This window comes from Ceratotherium simum, chromosome 10 (genome assembly GCF_057802395.1).
Source record: "Ceratotherium simum simum isolate JZ-2026a chromosome 10, ASM5780239v1, whole genome shotgun sequence".
NCBI classification, from domain to species: domain Eukaryota; kingdom Metazoa; phylum Chordata; class Mammalia; order Perissodactyla; family Rhinocerotidae; genus Ceratotherium; species Ceratotherium simum.
The window spans coordinates 51,381,815-51,399,133 of NC_141909.1; positions in this window are offsets into that span (position 1 = coordinate 51,381,815).

The window sequence follows — 17,319 nt, forward strand, 5'->3', positions numbered from 1 at the left end:
ATGACCAATCAATATATGGCATAGGGCAGGGCTTCAGTTTGTAGCTATGAGATCTTTGGCCCCACGTGTGTTGTGCACATTCAGCAGAGCGTGAGCAAGTATATGAATGATGAAAATATAGAATTAATTCACTTGGTAGATTGCATGTGAATAATAGAAAGAACATCTATAAATAGTGACAAAATATAATTATTTCATATATTCATATTTTCAATATACTTGATGGATATATATTGCAGACCCCTTTTAATGACCTTTTAACAGCCTGTGGTTATAGATCTCACAGGAGGGAAATCACCGAAGCCGATGTAAATTATTTGTTCTTTATGACTGCATTTTCTACATCCTAGACTATATGTTCCTTAAAGTCCCTTTGCACTCTAAATTCTAATATTATTAAACTTAGATGAATAGTATTCACATCCAATTACTGAATGAAATATTTATGTTAAATCTATTTGATCTTTAGGTTTTTTTGGTGTCAAAAAAGTTGTACGTTAACAAAATAAACATAGCATGGTGCGTTAGATTTCTATTGATGTGTAACGTTAACACAAACTTAGCAATTTAAAATGACAGCTATTTATCATCTTTGGGTCAGAAGTCTGGGTGGGTTTAACTGGGTAATCTCTTCCAGGTATTATAAGATTGAAATCAATGTGTTGACATTAGGAGGCTCTTATCTGGAGGCCCTGGGAAGAATCAACCTCCAAGCTCATTCAGATTGTTGGTAGAATTCATTCCCTTGTAGTTGTAGGACTGAGGTAGCTATTTCTTGGCTGGCTGTTAGCTGGGATCTACTTTCTACCCCTAGACTCGGCCCACCTTCCTTCTTACACGACTTTCCATCTTCAAAGCAGCAACAGCACACTGAGTTCCTCTCAAACTTCAGATCTTTCCACCTTCTTCTGACATCAGCATAAGAAAGCTCTCTGCTTTTGAGGGCTCCTGTGATTACATTTGGCCTACCCAGAAAATCCAGAATAATTATCTCATCTTAAAGTCACCTGAGCCATATAACATAACATGATCACAGAAGTGATAGCTCATCATATTTACAAGTTTTGAAGAAAATGTCTGTACAACTTTGAGGGAACATTTTAGAAACTCTGCCTAGCATGCATAGTTATAAGTCATTTTATTTACACTGAAAAACTATTTAGTTTCAGTTAAAAATGTATATTACAGAACAAGCCCTGATGGCCTAGTGGTTAAAGTTCAATGTTTACTGCTTCAGTGTCCCGGGTTTGTTTCCTGGTCACAGAACCACATCACCTGTCTGTCAGTAGCCATGCTGTGGCAGTGGCTCACGTAGAATACTAGAATGACTTACAACTAGGATATACAACCATGCACTGGTGCTTTGGGGAGGGAAAAAAAAAAAAAAAAAAGAAGATTGGCAACAGATGTTAGCTCAGAGCAAATCTTTCCCTGAAAAAAAAAAAAAAAATATATATATATGTATTACAACAAGTTCTATTTTAAAAATTGACACAAAATAATGTCTAAAATAATGGCTTATAATTACTAAGGGATTACTATGGGTTTGTTACTCTGCATAGTGCTTTAAGTGAATTATTTCATTTAATTCTCACACTGAAAAAACACTGTAGTGAACAGCTATCATTCTTAATTTTACAGATAATAAAACCAAGGAAAAGAGACATTAAGAACTTACCTAGGGGCTGGCCCGGTGGCATAGCTGTTAAGTTCGCACATCCCGCTTCTGCAGCCCAGGGTTCGCCGGTTTGGATCCTGGGCGTGGACCTACTCACCGCTCATCAAGCCATGCTGTGGTGGTGTCCCACACAGAAGAACTAGCAGGACTTACAACTAGGATATACAACTATGTACTAGGGCTTTGGGGAGAAAAGGGAAAAAGTGGAAGATTGGCAACAGATGTCAGCTTAGGGCCAATCTTCCTAAAAATAAATAAATAAGTGGACAGAAGTCCTGTCCAAAGAAAGACAGTTTAGAACTTATCTAAAGTCAAACACTTAGAGATAGTTCGAGCTTTCAACAAAAAGATAAAACTCATTCAGAATCAACAGATCTGTTAAAACTCCCTATAACTCTCTGTAGGTCAGTAATTACTCCATGACTTTCCAGCTTCTACATTTAATTACCTAGATTTAATCCAAATTTGAGACTACACGTGGTCCCAATATACAAACATCCTCTTTTCAAATTGAAAAAATTCTGTTTGGAAGGGTGGAAATTGAATTCTAAGTTTCTTTGCATTTTTTTTTTTAAATTGTGATGGCCCAAATTATTTTATGTACAATGGGTAGGCTCATGTTCCCATGTTCTCTAGAAATTATACATGACTGATTATATCTTCACCTTTAGTTGAAATAAATTTCTTCATGTTACATAATAATTCTTTTTTCTATCTATAGTTATGCATCGCTTAACAACAGGGATATATTCCGAGAAATGTGCCATTGGGCAATGTCATTGTTGTGTGAACATTATAGAGTGTACTGAAGGGGAACAAAATTTGCCACCCCAAAATGTGTCTCTTTAACATGAGGATTATTTTAGGCTGATTATTTCTAAGAAACAAAAGTCTCAGAAAGTTTTTCTTGTTACTTCCTCCTTAACCACCTAAAAAAATTCAGATAATAAAACCTGTCTCAGAAAGCAAGCTATCACCTTAGCATAACATGAACTAGATGGTAGACAGGGAGGAACCTAGAGAAGCCTGGTCGTTGGGCTCCGCTCTGTGTTCTTCTGTTTCTGTGTGGCCAAATAACACTTGTTTTCCAAACATTTACTCCTTTTCACCTACCTCTAAACCACCCTCCTTTCCTTTGAAGTTCCTGACTCTCTCCACCCCCAATGTCTTCTTTTGTCTTTAGCTGAGGATGGTATTTAAGGTGAGGACTTCAGCCATTTTGGCAAGTTACTGGGTTTTCCTGTGTTTTTCTCATATAGACACATTATTAAAATTTTGTTTGTTTTTCTCCTTTTAATCTGTCTCATGTTGATTTAATTCTTAGACAAGCCAGAAGAACCTAGAAAAGTAGAGGAAAATTTCTTCCTCCCTTGCAGTACTTACACAAACCTAGATGGTATAGCCTACTACATACCTAAGCTATATGACACTAATCTTATGGGACCACTGTCATATATGCGGTCCATCGTTGACTGAAACATTGTTATGTGGCACATGATTTAGTTATACCCAGTGGTTTAACCAACCAAAATAAGGTGAGGCTTTAAAAAGAAGAAGAAATATAATCAGTGTGTAAATCTTTCTTCTGTGGCTCATTTGCTGTAGCATGTAGTAAATTATTGACTCTTCTTCTGTGATGGTTTTCTCACTGGTGAGATAATGATAACGACCCACTTAAAATGGAGTCATGAGTGAATAAGAATATTAAAGAAATGAAAACTACTTCAGAGACATCAAGTGTTCTAAAAATTAATAATGATAGTAATAATAATTTGCATCTGCCAACTTGGGAATTATACTTCTCAAGCCTCTACCAGCTCATCTTTTAGGTCCTACTCTTTTAGATATTAAATTTGTGTAGTCTTTTGGCATACCAGGATGTACTTAATAACTAGATTCAAGTGATTCTTATACTATTAATCTTATTGCTTCCTTAAAATTACTAAGTTCCCTTAAAATATTAAAAGCTTCCCATGAAAAAGGAAAACAAAATTTCTTATTCCAGGAACATCCTTTAAAACATAAAATAATATAAAACATAAAAAAATAAATATAGTAACCTAGAGCAAATGCTACAGATAATTACTTCATTACTTTGCTTTTAGTGTGATTCAGACTGCTACTTTGTCTTCCATACGTAAAATATTTAGAAGAATTATAGAATCTGCAGAGAAGAAGGCAAATAAGAGATCAGATTCAGATGCTATTTGTTAAAAGAGAAAACAAATGAATAAATGCATGCATGCAAGAATCTATTCCAACCTTCATCTTAACATAGGAATCTCATCTATCCGGTGTCTGATTGAACCCTTTGTTGGCAGTACTTTGTACAGAATTCAGTACTTTGTTTTATCCACATTTATTAGTGGTCCTTACATCGAACTAAAACTTGCTCCTCTTTAATTCCCATCCATTTATGTAAGATTTCCTTTCTTTTATATAAAATCTACTTTCTCTTTTACAGATGTAGAATTATTTCATGAGATTTATTGACTACTTTTTTTTTTTGTGAGGAAGACTGGCTCTGAGCTAACATCCCATGCCAATCCTCCTCTTTTTACTGAGGAAGATTGGCCCTGGGCTAACATCCATGCCCATCTTCTTCTACTTTATATGGGATGCTGCCACAGCATGGCTTGACAAGCGATGCATCAGTGCGCGCCCAGGATCCGAACCCGTGAAACCCAGGCCACCGTAGTGGAGCGTGCACACTTAACTGCTGTGCCACTGGGCTGGCCCCTTAAGGCCACTTTTAAATGTTCCCATTTAAAACACTTCTAGAGAGCCAGCCCTGAGGGCCTAGTGGTTAAAGTTCGTTGCGCTTTGCTTGGGCAGCCTGGGTTTGGTTCCCAGGCATGGAACCACACCACTCTACAGTCAGTAACCATGCTGTGGTGGTGGCTCACATAGAAGAACTAGAAGTATTCACAAGTAGAATATCCAAGTACGTACTGGGGCTTTGGGGGGAAAAAGAGAGAGAGGAAGTTTGGCAACAGATGTTAGCTCAGAGTGAATCTTTCCTAGCAAAAAAAAAAAAAAAAAATTCTAGAGCTTTTGTTTTGTTTTTCCTCATATTGCAAAATATTACCTTCTAGATCACCCTCTTCTGGACACACCTCAGATTGTCAATATCTCTTTGAAAATCTAAGGCCAATATAGAAAATAATGTCAATTAGGGTGCTCTATTTTTCTAGGATTTAGGGAAGTGTCCTGAGATGACACATTACATATCTCAGTGGATCTTTCAGTCTCGGAGCTCCACATTATGCCAAAATTTGGCCCTAAAAGCAATATACCATTGAAATAATTATAATCATATAGGGTGTGTTGGGAATGATGTTTTTCTCAACTATAGCATTTTTATTATGGAATTTATGAATGTGCAAATGTATCTTCATCTTTTAAACTGATATTTTTGGAACCTAGAATTTTTTTGAGTGTGGAATTCTCAGTACTTATTTCCAAATTGACCTTAAAAACACACAAATGATATTCCCTTGTGTTTTTTTTAATTTTTATAATCATGTCTCAAGTTACACAAGATGGTGGAAGACTATTCAGTTACCTTGTTTTTAAGTCTAATTTTCCTGACAGTGTGTGCAATTTAGCCCAATATAACTTCTTTTTCGTTACTATGAATGCCATTTTCTTTCCATTCCTTTTTTAATCTTTATTTACTGTTATCATATACTCCATGTTTTCACTTAAACATCTATATCTGCATTATGAATATGTGATAGTCACAAAAGATAGGCTTTAGATTCCCACAGAATAATTTCAAAATATACAACAAATTCATAATAAAAAGCTTCATTCAGTTTCGTTCACACCACACTTAAAATATTCAGATATTGATTTTCATGCCCTAATTATTTCCTAAAACATAAATATATCTAGGCAATTTCAAAACATGAAACTTTCTTTCATTGGACTTTGGTAAATTTCATTGTCCTTTAACAAATTTCTGAGTTAGACAGTCCAAAATAGAACTAAACATTCTGTCATGCATTGGGATTATGTGTTCTTCTGAATTTCTTACCTTCTAAATTTTTTTGGTTGTTTTTCTTGCCAAGTTTTCTTCTTCTCCTCAACTTTTGAAGTTATGTGACTTTGCTATATTCTAGAAGATTATTCTGTGCTTCATAGAACCAATCCCTAGGGAGCCATCTGTAAATAGGAGGCTTGCTGAAGGTCTGAAGAAATATTTGATATGTTGCCATCTATTTGAGTGACATATCTGATCTGAAATTGTTTTAGCCTTATGAAACAATCATCCAAGGCAAATAGTTCTTTTGAAAAAAAATAGCTTACATTTGGGAAAAAATGTTAATTCTACAACACTAGATTTCATGCACCATGACAGTTTTGGCAGAAGGAGATTAAAACAACTAAGTTACTCATATCATAAAAACATCAAATTTCGGAAGAAGAAAGTGTCACTTGTATTTATTTACAGCACTGTTTTGTAAGAATAAAAATATGAAATTGAAAAGTCATTAAAAAATTCAGAATGTGCAATTCAAATGCTCAAATGACCACAGAATTTTTGAAAAATGTGCAATTTCAGTTTTTAAAAAAATGGATCATGGGCTGGCCTGGTGGCACAGTGGTTAGGTTCGCATGTTCTGCTTTGGCGGCCCAGCATTTGCCAGTTCGGATCCTGGCACAGACTTATTCATGGCTTATCAAGCCATGCTGTGGCAGTGTCCCACAAAGAGGAACTAGAAGGACCTACAACTAGGATATACAAGTGTGTACTGGCGGCTTTGGGGAGGAAAAAAAAAAGAAGAATGGAGGAAGATTGGCAACAGATGTTAGCTCAGGGCCAATCTTCCTCAAAAAAAAATGCAAATCTCTTAACGTAGTTTGATCATTTTCTTAATAATTGAGATGTTCAAAAGTATAGGAAATTAAACATTAGCCAGAATATTTTAATCAACATACATACTACACAATAATGATGCTGTTGATAGTGATAATAACAGCAACAGCAATTAGAGCCATTTATCAAGTGATCACAAAATGCCAGACATTTTTTGAAGATATCTAATAGACGGATACACAGAAGGGTGGATAGATAATCCATATACGTATATATGTATGTGTTTGTGTTTATGCTCACTTAATCCATGTAATAGTTACTACTAGCAATTCCATTTATCAGATGAGGAAACTAAGGTGCAGCGAGATCATTGACTTGTCTAGACCACATGATGAGGTACTATTAGAAAATATATTTCAGTTAAACTTGCAACTCAGATAAGCTGTCGAAATTCCATAGAAAACAAAATCTTTGGCTAGAAAGAATTGAAGTCAAAATTCAATGAAATTGTCTAAGGGATACTTCTACTGAAAATATTTAAATAAATAATAAAGTAAAAATTAAAACTTTTCAAAGATCTTTACATACAAATGTATTACTAAACACAAGTGTGGTATTAAAATAAATATTTGCAACATTTCTATCAATTATAATAAAAACTGAACATATTCAGATATATGCAATCAAAATTTTGAGCTAAAAGTGTGCTCAAAGGAAAATTTGTAACCTTAAACTAAAAAATGAAATGAAATATAACAAATATCTAACTTTTACATAGAAGAACACACATAATTTGAACCAAAAGAAAACAAGATAAAGAACTTAGTAAAGATAGAAGTAGAATTTACTTAGTTAGAGAAAAAAATTACCAGAATAAAATAATAAAAAAGTTGGTTCTTTAAAATTAATTAAACATATTTAACATGAGTTAGCATAATCAAGAAAATAAGAAAAACTAAAATTAACAAAATATAAAGAAAGAAACATAGGAAAAGGAGACATATAGAAAATACGCATTCACATTATGCAACTCTATAAAAATAAAATTTAAAAACCCAATGAAATAATCAATTTTAAGAAAAATAAATTTTATGAAAACAATTCCAATTTCCATGAAATACAGAAAAAGTATGAAAAAAGTCCCCCTCCATCCCAATCAATGCATCAGGCTCAGGAAATTTGATAAAGAAATTCAGCAAGACTATTAAAGAATACTAGTTAATTTTAATGTTACTTTATTGTCTCAGAGCATATAAGAGAAGAAAAATTTATAAATGATTTTAGGGAAGCAAGTGAAATGTTAGTAAGAAAGAATAATGAAAACTGTACAATTAAAGAAAATCAAATAAACTGATATTAACTTATAAATATCAAATTAATGATCAGAAATAAAACATGAATAAACAATATAGATGAGCATTCAATTATAGTGCACCATAGGCATGCATATTCCACACTTGTATGGATGGTTTAATATTAGTAAGTTAGTAAAATTATTCCCATTAATAAACCAAAGAAAAAATCATAAAATAATCTTCAAAGAGGCCGAAAAGGCACTTGACAAAATTCAAAGCCCATTCTGAATAAATATGGTAAGAATTGTGTTGAAGGACACTTTGTCAGCCTCATACACACACACACACACACACTTATGTATGTATGTACTTATTTATACCACAAAGTAATTTACTACAAAACCCCATATTGCACATAATGAGGGTAAAATGGAGGCATTCCCACTAAAGTTCGGAAAACTGTAAAGATGCCACTACCTCCAGTGCATTTTTACAGTGTCGTGACAATATTTGACACACAATTGGACAAGAGAAAAAAATTAGACACATCAGATTTAGAAAGAGGAGGGAAAACTAACACTATTTGGCAATTGATACAATTATGTACTGAAAACTCAATATAATGAAATTGAAAGTTTCTACCTACAATAAAATAATATAACAATGTAGCTGGATATAAAATCAATGTGAAAAAACAATAGCCTTCATGACAACAAACGGCAACTGATTAGAAGATACAATGGGAGAGAAGAACCCATTTTCACAGTAACCAAAGAGTTAAAACATCTAGGGAGGAAAGCATAATAAAACATGTATAATTATTTTATATGAGGAAAATTCTAAAATGCTTTTGAGGGACACAAAAGAAGACTTGAACAAATAGACATAGGAATGGAAAATTCAACATCATAAACATGTCATCTTCCTAAATTAAATTATAACTTACATGTGATTCTAATAAAAATATCAGCAAATTTTTTCTGTAACTAGACGAGGTGGTTGGAAAATTCATACGGACAACATAAACAGCCAAGAATACCCAGGAAAACTGAGGAAAAAACGTCACGAGCCCTATTACAACTAACTGTAAAGTCTCATTAATGACAGCAGTGTGATACTGGTACAGGAACAAACAAATCAACCAAAGGAACAGAAAAACCTGAAACAGACCCAAATGTATATAGGACCTTAGTATTTTATAAAGTGGCAACTCAGAGCAGTGGAATAATGTGCTCTTCCTTGTAGTGCTGGAAAACTGGGTAGCTCTCTGGAAAATGACAAAATTGCATTAATACTTCACATAATATACCAGGATAAATTCCAAATGTATCAAAGTTTCAAATATTAAACACATAATTACTAAAATAAAATATTAGAGTGTTCTATTATAAATAAGGAAGCCTTCCTAATTCTGACTACATATCTAGAAGCCAATAAAAAATTGATAAAGTTGACTACATGAAAATATTTTAGATGGCGAAGGCAAACAATACACTGGTGCAAATATCTGCATCTCAAATCGCAGACAAATGGATAATTTACCTGATATGGAGAGCTTGTAAAAAAACTAAGAGAAAAAAGTAAAAATCCAATAAAGATGGACAAAGGACATGAATCAATAGATCACAGAAAAAGCAATACAAATCACTTCCAAGATATATGAGAAAATACTTGCCCTCAGTCAAAATAAGGGAAATGCAAGTTAACACTTCGGCGATATAGCATTTCTTACTCCTCAGCTGGTATCCTCCAGAAGTTTGTCACCTCCCTCCGCTGGCTGGGATAGAAGCACTCTCAAATATAGTTAACAGGAGTGTAAAGTGTTGCAACTCTTAGGGAGAGTGGTTTGGCAGTATCTACCAAAATTACAAATGTATCTGTTCTTAACTCAGCAACCTCCCTTCAGGAAAAATATTCTAGAGGTACACCTACACTCATACACAATGTGGTATGTACAGTCATATTCGTTTTAGCATAATTAGAAATTGAACAAATACATCCATCTATAAGGGACTGGTTAAATAAGCCACACAATGACATACAGTGCTGTAAACAAATAAATAAATGAATAAAGAAAGAAAGAAAGAAGGAAAGAAGAAGAAAGACTTCTGTATATCTATATGGAGATAATATATATAATATTTTCTATATTTAGAAAATATTAAGTAGTTATTGAGCAGAAAAGTGTAGAGAGCATAATCTCATTTGTGTAAGAAAGTAAGGAAAATAAGGCTATGTATAACCATGTTTGCTCAGAGTGGTAGAAACACTAAATTATTTGCATGAGACTAATAAAAATGGTGATCTGTGCCAAGATAAGTGGGTGGACAGAGGCACGTACGGGAGCAAAATTCTTGACATATTCATTTTATATCACTTTGATTTCTGAACCTATTATAAAAAATAAATTATAACTATATATAATATACATAAATATGTATTAAATAACTATAATATTTAAAATTCATTCAAGTTATTTTCCTTTAAGTATTTCAATTGATCCCTCCTTATTATTCTCTCTGCATTTACTGTAGTTCAGACTTCATTACATATTTCATGGAACACTTAAATAAACTTAATAGTTTCATAAACCTTTAAGTCCCAACTGGAACCCATCCTGCATACTAGTCATTTTTTAATTCCTAAATACATTCCAAATACTTTTAACTTTCAAATATCGTCCCAATATATTTTTTACAGCCTCATGTCAAGTTATTCTTTCAACCTTCAATATGCTCTAGTCCTTATGTTCCTGCAAAATACTCCTCTTAACCTCTCCCCTCCTGGCCGTTTGTCCCATTACTCCGCTATCTGAAACACACTCTTCATGGTTAAGTCCCATCCATCGTATACGGCAGCTTTCAGTCACACCCATTGATGTCTTTCTGACACTCCTAATTTAATATGATTGCATTGTACTTCGAACTCTGGGTATGTTTGTTTTATTCTTTTCTTAAAAGCTGTCTTATTACAAAATTTAATAATACACATATTATCTCACTTTATCCTTCCTCACTTTTAAACATCTTCAGAACAGATTGCTGCCTGCCTCTTTCATCTTTGTCAAATGAAACAGGTTAACATTTCAACACATAGAATTGAATTGAAATAAGGGAGGATTATAAAAATACCAAACAGACAATTAGGAGGTAGGGACTCAAATCTCAGCATTTCTCGGCTCTGTGACATTACCTTCTGTTACTCAGTTCTTTCCTGTAAGTTAGGAAATTCAGTAAAATTCATTTAAAGTTCCTGTTAATAATTAAATGTGTTGACTATAAACTAGAAAATATAGACAAAATGAACATGGAGGCTGGCTACTGTAAAGCGAATTTCAAAATGATGCTGTCAACAAAGTTTAAGGTATAACAATAGGTTTGACAGGACTTTAAATATTTATTCTTCATGGCATCCATAGTTGTTATTAATATTAAATAGATCATCATTTCACTTCATCCCTTATCTGGAATAATGGTGTAAAGATACTTTCTGTGTTTTGTGCTGGCCTCTGTCTGCATAGGTAGCACTTTAAATATTTATTGTTTTGCTATACACAATGCTACACCAATTACAGTTAGTGGTTGTCTATACCTATATCATGAGCGCACACATTTAAATAAATTCCAGTACTCCATAGTGGTCCTAACACATTTTGATTGATCAGTTAAGGGTAAGACCACCCTCCTGTAATGATGATTAAGATTTTATCAAACAGTAGTTTTTGCCAGTGAGTATCTGTGTGAATAAAGTGGCTTCCTCAGTCTCAGACTCAGATTTCTCGCAATATTTATATCAACAATTTAATATTGTATTCATAAGCTAGGGCCAGTTTCACGTCAACTACCTTGGGTAAATTTTACAATAAAGATTCAACTCCAAAACCTAAACAAAATTTAGACATTATTCAAATGGTGGAAATCATTTAGTTTACTCTAAAGAATAAACACTATATAAATGATGGGCAAGAACCACTTATTTACTTAAGTATTTCAAAGCATTTTGTTATTGGATTTTTAATAGTTGGCAATCACAACATTATGAAGGCAAATTGCATTGTTTATGTGCTTGATTTGTATCAACAAATATTTATAAGCACCAATTTTATGCTAAACACTGTGCCAGGCACTGAGCGTTCAACAGACATGTCTCCTTGCCTCACAAGTTCATTATCACAGTATGCTCATTCTTATATAACTGAACAAGTCGTCTAGCCTGAAAATTCTCTATCTTCTTCCTTCCTTGCAAATTTCTTGAAATTCTTGCTCTGTAATCTGAAAAGTCCTCTATATTTAACCTCGTGTTTGAACACTTTCTTCACTTCCCTGAAATGAAAGCTGATTATAACCAATGAAACTGCTGTCCCTGTAGCCCTCTCAAGTGAAGGTTCATATTCCACTCGTGCCTCATGTGTCTCCAGAAGAGAGGTTTGGTATTTTTCTTCTAGCTCCCTTTTGAAACTTACAAATCATTTCTTCTCATTAAAAAAATTCCCTTTAACCCCATGGTATCTGGTTTCTTCCTTACATTAATGGATTCTCCTCTATTTACTCTTCTATTTCTTAAATATTTTAACCCATGATTTTGTTTCCTCATCCCTATTCCTTCGAGTCGTCTTGTTGTCCCACTAGTTGATGAGCTGGCTAATGGCATAGGTGTTTGGTTTACCAACAAATTTATCCCTCTTTCCTCTTCAGCTACCTAATCTCATAAGTCACACGTTGAATAACACATGAAATATGACCAAATACTGACAGATATTTTTCCAAGTATATAAAAGAAAAAATACTATCTGGTGTATTTTAGAAAATTGAATGATAAAAGCTTGATAGCAATTGCTTACAAAATTACTCCTGTAACCTAGACACAAACACATAAACATAACATTATCTTACCCAAAGACTCTCATTTAAAAGATTGAGAAATATATTGCGGAAACCACTACACACGCCCACACACACACACACACAACTCTATAACTCCCTTACTTAAAAGTTTTTTAATCTTATAAAAATAAATTGAGGTCACAGTACACAATTTGAATTAATGATTCACTCCACAATATTGGTCCTAGGGATCAGAGACATTAAGTCAGTCACAGAAGAAGGGAAAGATTAGAATAAAGCCCCTCTTAAGTTCCTTTTCTTCCTAACATCAAGTTTTAAGATAAAGGTACGAAAAGTTGATTTGTATTTTTCCCAAAGCCTTTTTCAAGAAAAATAATCAGAAATTTTAAAAAATTAATGAGTTTTTTTTAATGAAAGGCCACGTTTTACATAATTCAGAACACAAACAGAATGCAAGCCCAAAATAATTTATTTTGCATGATTCAATCAACTCAAAAGCAAGGCAGATTCTTTCAGACTTAAGCTCAAGTTTCAGCTCTATTTTCTTTTTTACTAATAATACATACTTTTTTCTCCATGGTTCTTCTCATTAAAGTACAGTAATGTGGAAGTATTTGGCAATCTGGTGTACTAGATAAAACGCATGCAAGAGAGCAACATGGTCAAAGGAATTTCTGCTTTGAAATTATTCACTATTGTTAAAAACTCAATAAGAAAATAAAAGTATACGGATCCTATTTGAAATACTCTTTCAAAATTCTAAAGCATTTGTAATATATTAATCATGCATTTAAAATATTCACTTCACTAAGAAAAGAAGTAGCATCTCAGTAATGTTAACATGTTTCAGAGTACAAAATGTCATTTAAAAGACTAACTAAAAGACATATTTTACTAATTCTGTTCTGTGCTGTTTGTAGATAAGATGAATTATGGCAATAGATTTACTTGCAATACATGCCGTTAAAACTAGAAAACGTTTATCATGGATAAATTAATTTCTCAATGTTATTTATACACATATTAGATGCTGTTTGTTTCCCTTGAATGAATATGCTTTTGCAGGGATGACAAAATTTTATTTTCAGCCACATGCATATCTCCTCTAATGCCGTTGCACACTCCCGCTCTCTAGGTTGTGACTAGTGCCTGTAAATGTCCTCATCTTTTCTCCTCCATCATCAAAATTCACCTGTACAATACCTAATTCCTTCAGAGATTGTCTCCTCTCTAGGATGACGAAGAGTTAATCTGCTGCCTAACTCAAGAGAGTGTGGCTGGGAGGAATATAAGTGAGGGCACCTCAGAGTGTGGCATTAAAGTGAATGGATTTCTGGTAACAGAGTCCCTATTAGACAAATGTCACCCAGGAAGCTAATAGTATCAATTTTAGGATACATTGTTACATGAAGCTATACAAGAAAATGCTCATGATTACATGTCTGCTGAGACACATGGAGATCATAATATATTCTTTCAATCTTAATAAATATATAAAATATAAGCCAGTATGTTAAACTTCCTTGCCTTTTATTTCCTTCCATGGTAACTGACTGGAAAAATACTAACTCTGGATTGCTTTTCCACCATGTGTCATCTTTGTATCTGTTCTCAGTACTACTACAGTCTAGGGCAACACTGGGTAGATGGGTAACACTCTAAATTCATGATCACCAGCATCAACTGATAATTCTAATGAGCTTCTATTACCGTCTTTTCTACCTTCTGCAATCACTATTTCAAACCAGCTCTGAAATCCTGACCTCCTGTTGTTGCTCTTCTCACTCTCAGAAATGATGTCTATTTCACAGAGAAAATAAAAGCTATCAGATAGAATTTATATCAGCATCTATACACCAGATCCAGAAATCTGTCTTTGGATCTATGTTTTTTATCTTCCTTCTTGCAGTATCTTACTCTCCTGTTACCCTCCTTTTTACTCTTCTGCACAGCCAATTTGAAAGAGTTCTTCTATTGTATAGTCTTCATATACTCAACATCCATGCATTCCTCAATCCTCAGAAATCAGAATTACCTCTCCCCTCCGAGTGCACTAAAATTCCTGTAGAAGGAATTTTGAGTTGTGTCCACTAAACACAATGGACATGTCTCAGACCTTTACCACAGCAGCATTAGGCATATTTGTGAGAAGCTGACTTCATTTAACCTCTTTAACCACATGCTATGTCACTCTTTTTCTCTTAGCTCATAGGAAATTTGTGTCCTGCGATTGTTATTTTTGCTCTTTTCATTGGCCAACAATGGGGAACCCAACAATGTGGAACATGGAAGTCAGGGCAAGAGACTGTCGAGCCGAGAGTGGACCACAGTGTCACATGCTACCCAGACTTTAATAGGAGTATAAAACGGATCAGTGGATTTAATAACAAGAAGGTCATTGCGAACTTGGAGTTTCAGTGGAGTGTTGGGCTCAGAATCAAGATATTTCTGAGGACAGAAAAGAGACATTGGACATTAAACTCTACTAATTAGTTGTTTGACATTGGCCAGGATTCTGGAAACCCTAAGTCTTATTAGCTTTATATGAAATAATGTTAAAATCATTCATCACTATGGGTCCTCATACATTTAAAATTATCAGAACAAATCTGTGACCTTCAGCAAAAAAAAGAAATTGTTTTACAAACTGAGACACTTCTGAGAGTGAAAAACAATACTTTTAAATAATTATGCTAAGACAACAGGTGTAAGCCAGGCTTGGCCTCGACAAACCAGGATAGAATTAATGGCCTCCAAATTTATTGGGCCTTCTATGATCTGGTTCCTTCCCACCTTAATTTTGTTACCCTGTCTGACTTTTTCTAAATTCTAGTTTCACTACCCATCTTACAGTTCCCCAAAAGTTTCAAAACCTTCATAGAGCCTTCAGAAATGATCCTCCTTCTGACTGAATTGATTTTCTCTTCCTCTTCTCTTTCATTTTGAAAGTTTATTATTATTCATGAAGAGCCCAAGTATTGAAAATTAGAATTTACAGAATAACATTGAGAAATTGTTCCCAGATTTGCATCTAGAAGAGAGTTTGGGTTCCTAAAATGAGAATGGAGAAATATTTTTGTTGAATGAGGCTAACTGAATAAATCAGGACACATGATTACTTAATCTCCTAAAGGCATTTAGAGGAGATATTTCTCAAATTATTCATATTATTCCGGCATCCTTATAATTGCCAGGGAAATGAAAAGGGTATCAAAGCATATCACCACAAAATGGACATTATATAATAATAAAAGGGTCAATTCACCAAGAAGATATAACAGTTATAAGTATTATGCAACAAACTTCAGTGCTCCTAAATATATGAAGCAGACTTTGACAGAATTGAAGGGAGAAATAGACAGCAACAAAATAATCACAGGGTATTTCAGTACACCACTTTCAATAATAGATAGAACATAAATATAAATAAGGAAATAGAGGATTTGACCAATACTATAGACCAGTTGGACTTAACAGACATATACAGAACATTCCACCTATCACCAACAGCAGAATATACATTCTTCTAAAGTGCACATGGAAGATTCTCCAGGATAGACATAATGCTAGACCACAGAACAAGTCTTAACAAATTCAAGAAGACTGAAATCATGCAAAGTAACCTTTCTAACCACAGTGAAATGAAACTAAAAATGAATAGCACAAAGAAAACTGGACCATCCATATATACATGAAAATTAAATAACATACTCTTTAACAATCAGTGGATGAAAGAAGTCACAATAGCCCAATGGGATAGAATAGAGAGTGCAGAAATAAATCTATGCATATATGGTCAAATGATGTCTGACAGCATGCCAAGACCACTCAATGGGGAAAGGACAGTTTCTTAAACAAATGGTGTTGGGAAAATTGGATATCCACATGAAAAGAATGAAGTTGGACCCTTATTTTGTACCATATATAAAAATTAACTCAAAATGGATTAAAGATCTGAATGTAAGACATAAAACTAGAAAACTCCTAGAAGAAAATATAGGGGAAAATCTTCATGACATTAGACTTGGCAGTGATTTTTTGGAAGGACACCAAAAGAACAGGCAACAAAAGCAAAAATAGACAAATAAGACTACGTCAAGCTTGACAACTTTTGTGCCCCAAAGCACACAACAGAGTTAAAAGGCACCATATGGAAAGGGATAAAATATTTGCAAGTCATATATTTAATAAGGTTGTTAATATTCAAGATATATAAGAAATTCCTATAACTCAACAATAAAAAGTCAAATAACCAAATTAAAAAAATGGACAAAGACATGAGTAGACATTTCTCCAAAGATGATATACAAATAGCCATCAGCCACATGAAAAGATGCTCAACCTCACTATTCATTAGAGAAATGCAAATCAAAACCATGAGATATCACCACACACTCATTAAGATGGCTACTACCAAAAAACAGAAAATAAGAAGTGCTGGTGAGGATGTGGAGAAATTGGAACACTTGTGCAGGGTTGGTAGATTATAAAATGGTGCAGCCTCTGTGGAAAAGTATGACAATTCCTCAAAATATTAAAAATAGAACTACCATATAATCCAACAAGCCCATTTCTGGGTATTTATCCAAAAGAACTGAAAGCAGTGTCTCAAAGACATAGTTGCACACTCATCTTCATGGAAGCACGATTCACAATAGCCAAGAGGTAGAAGCAATCCAA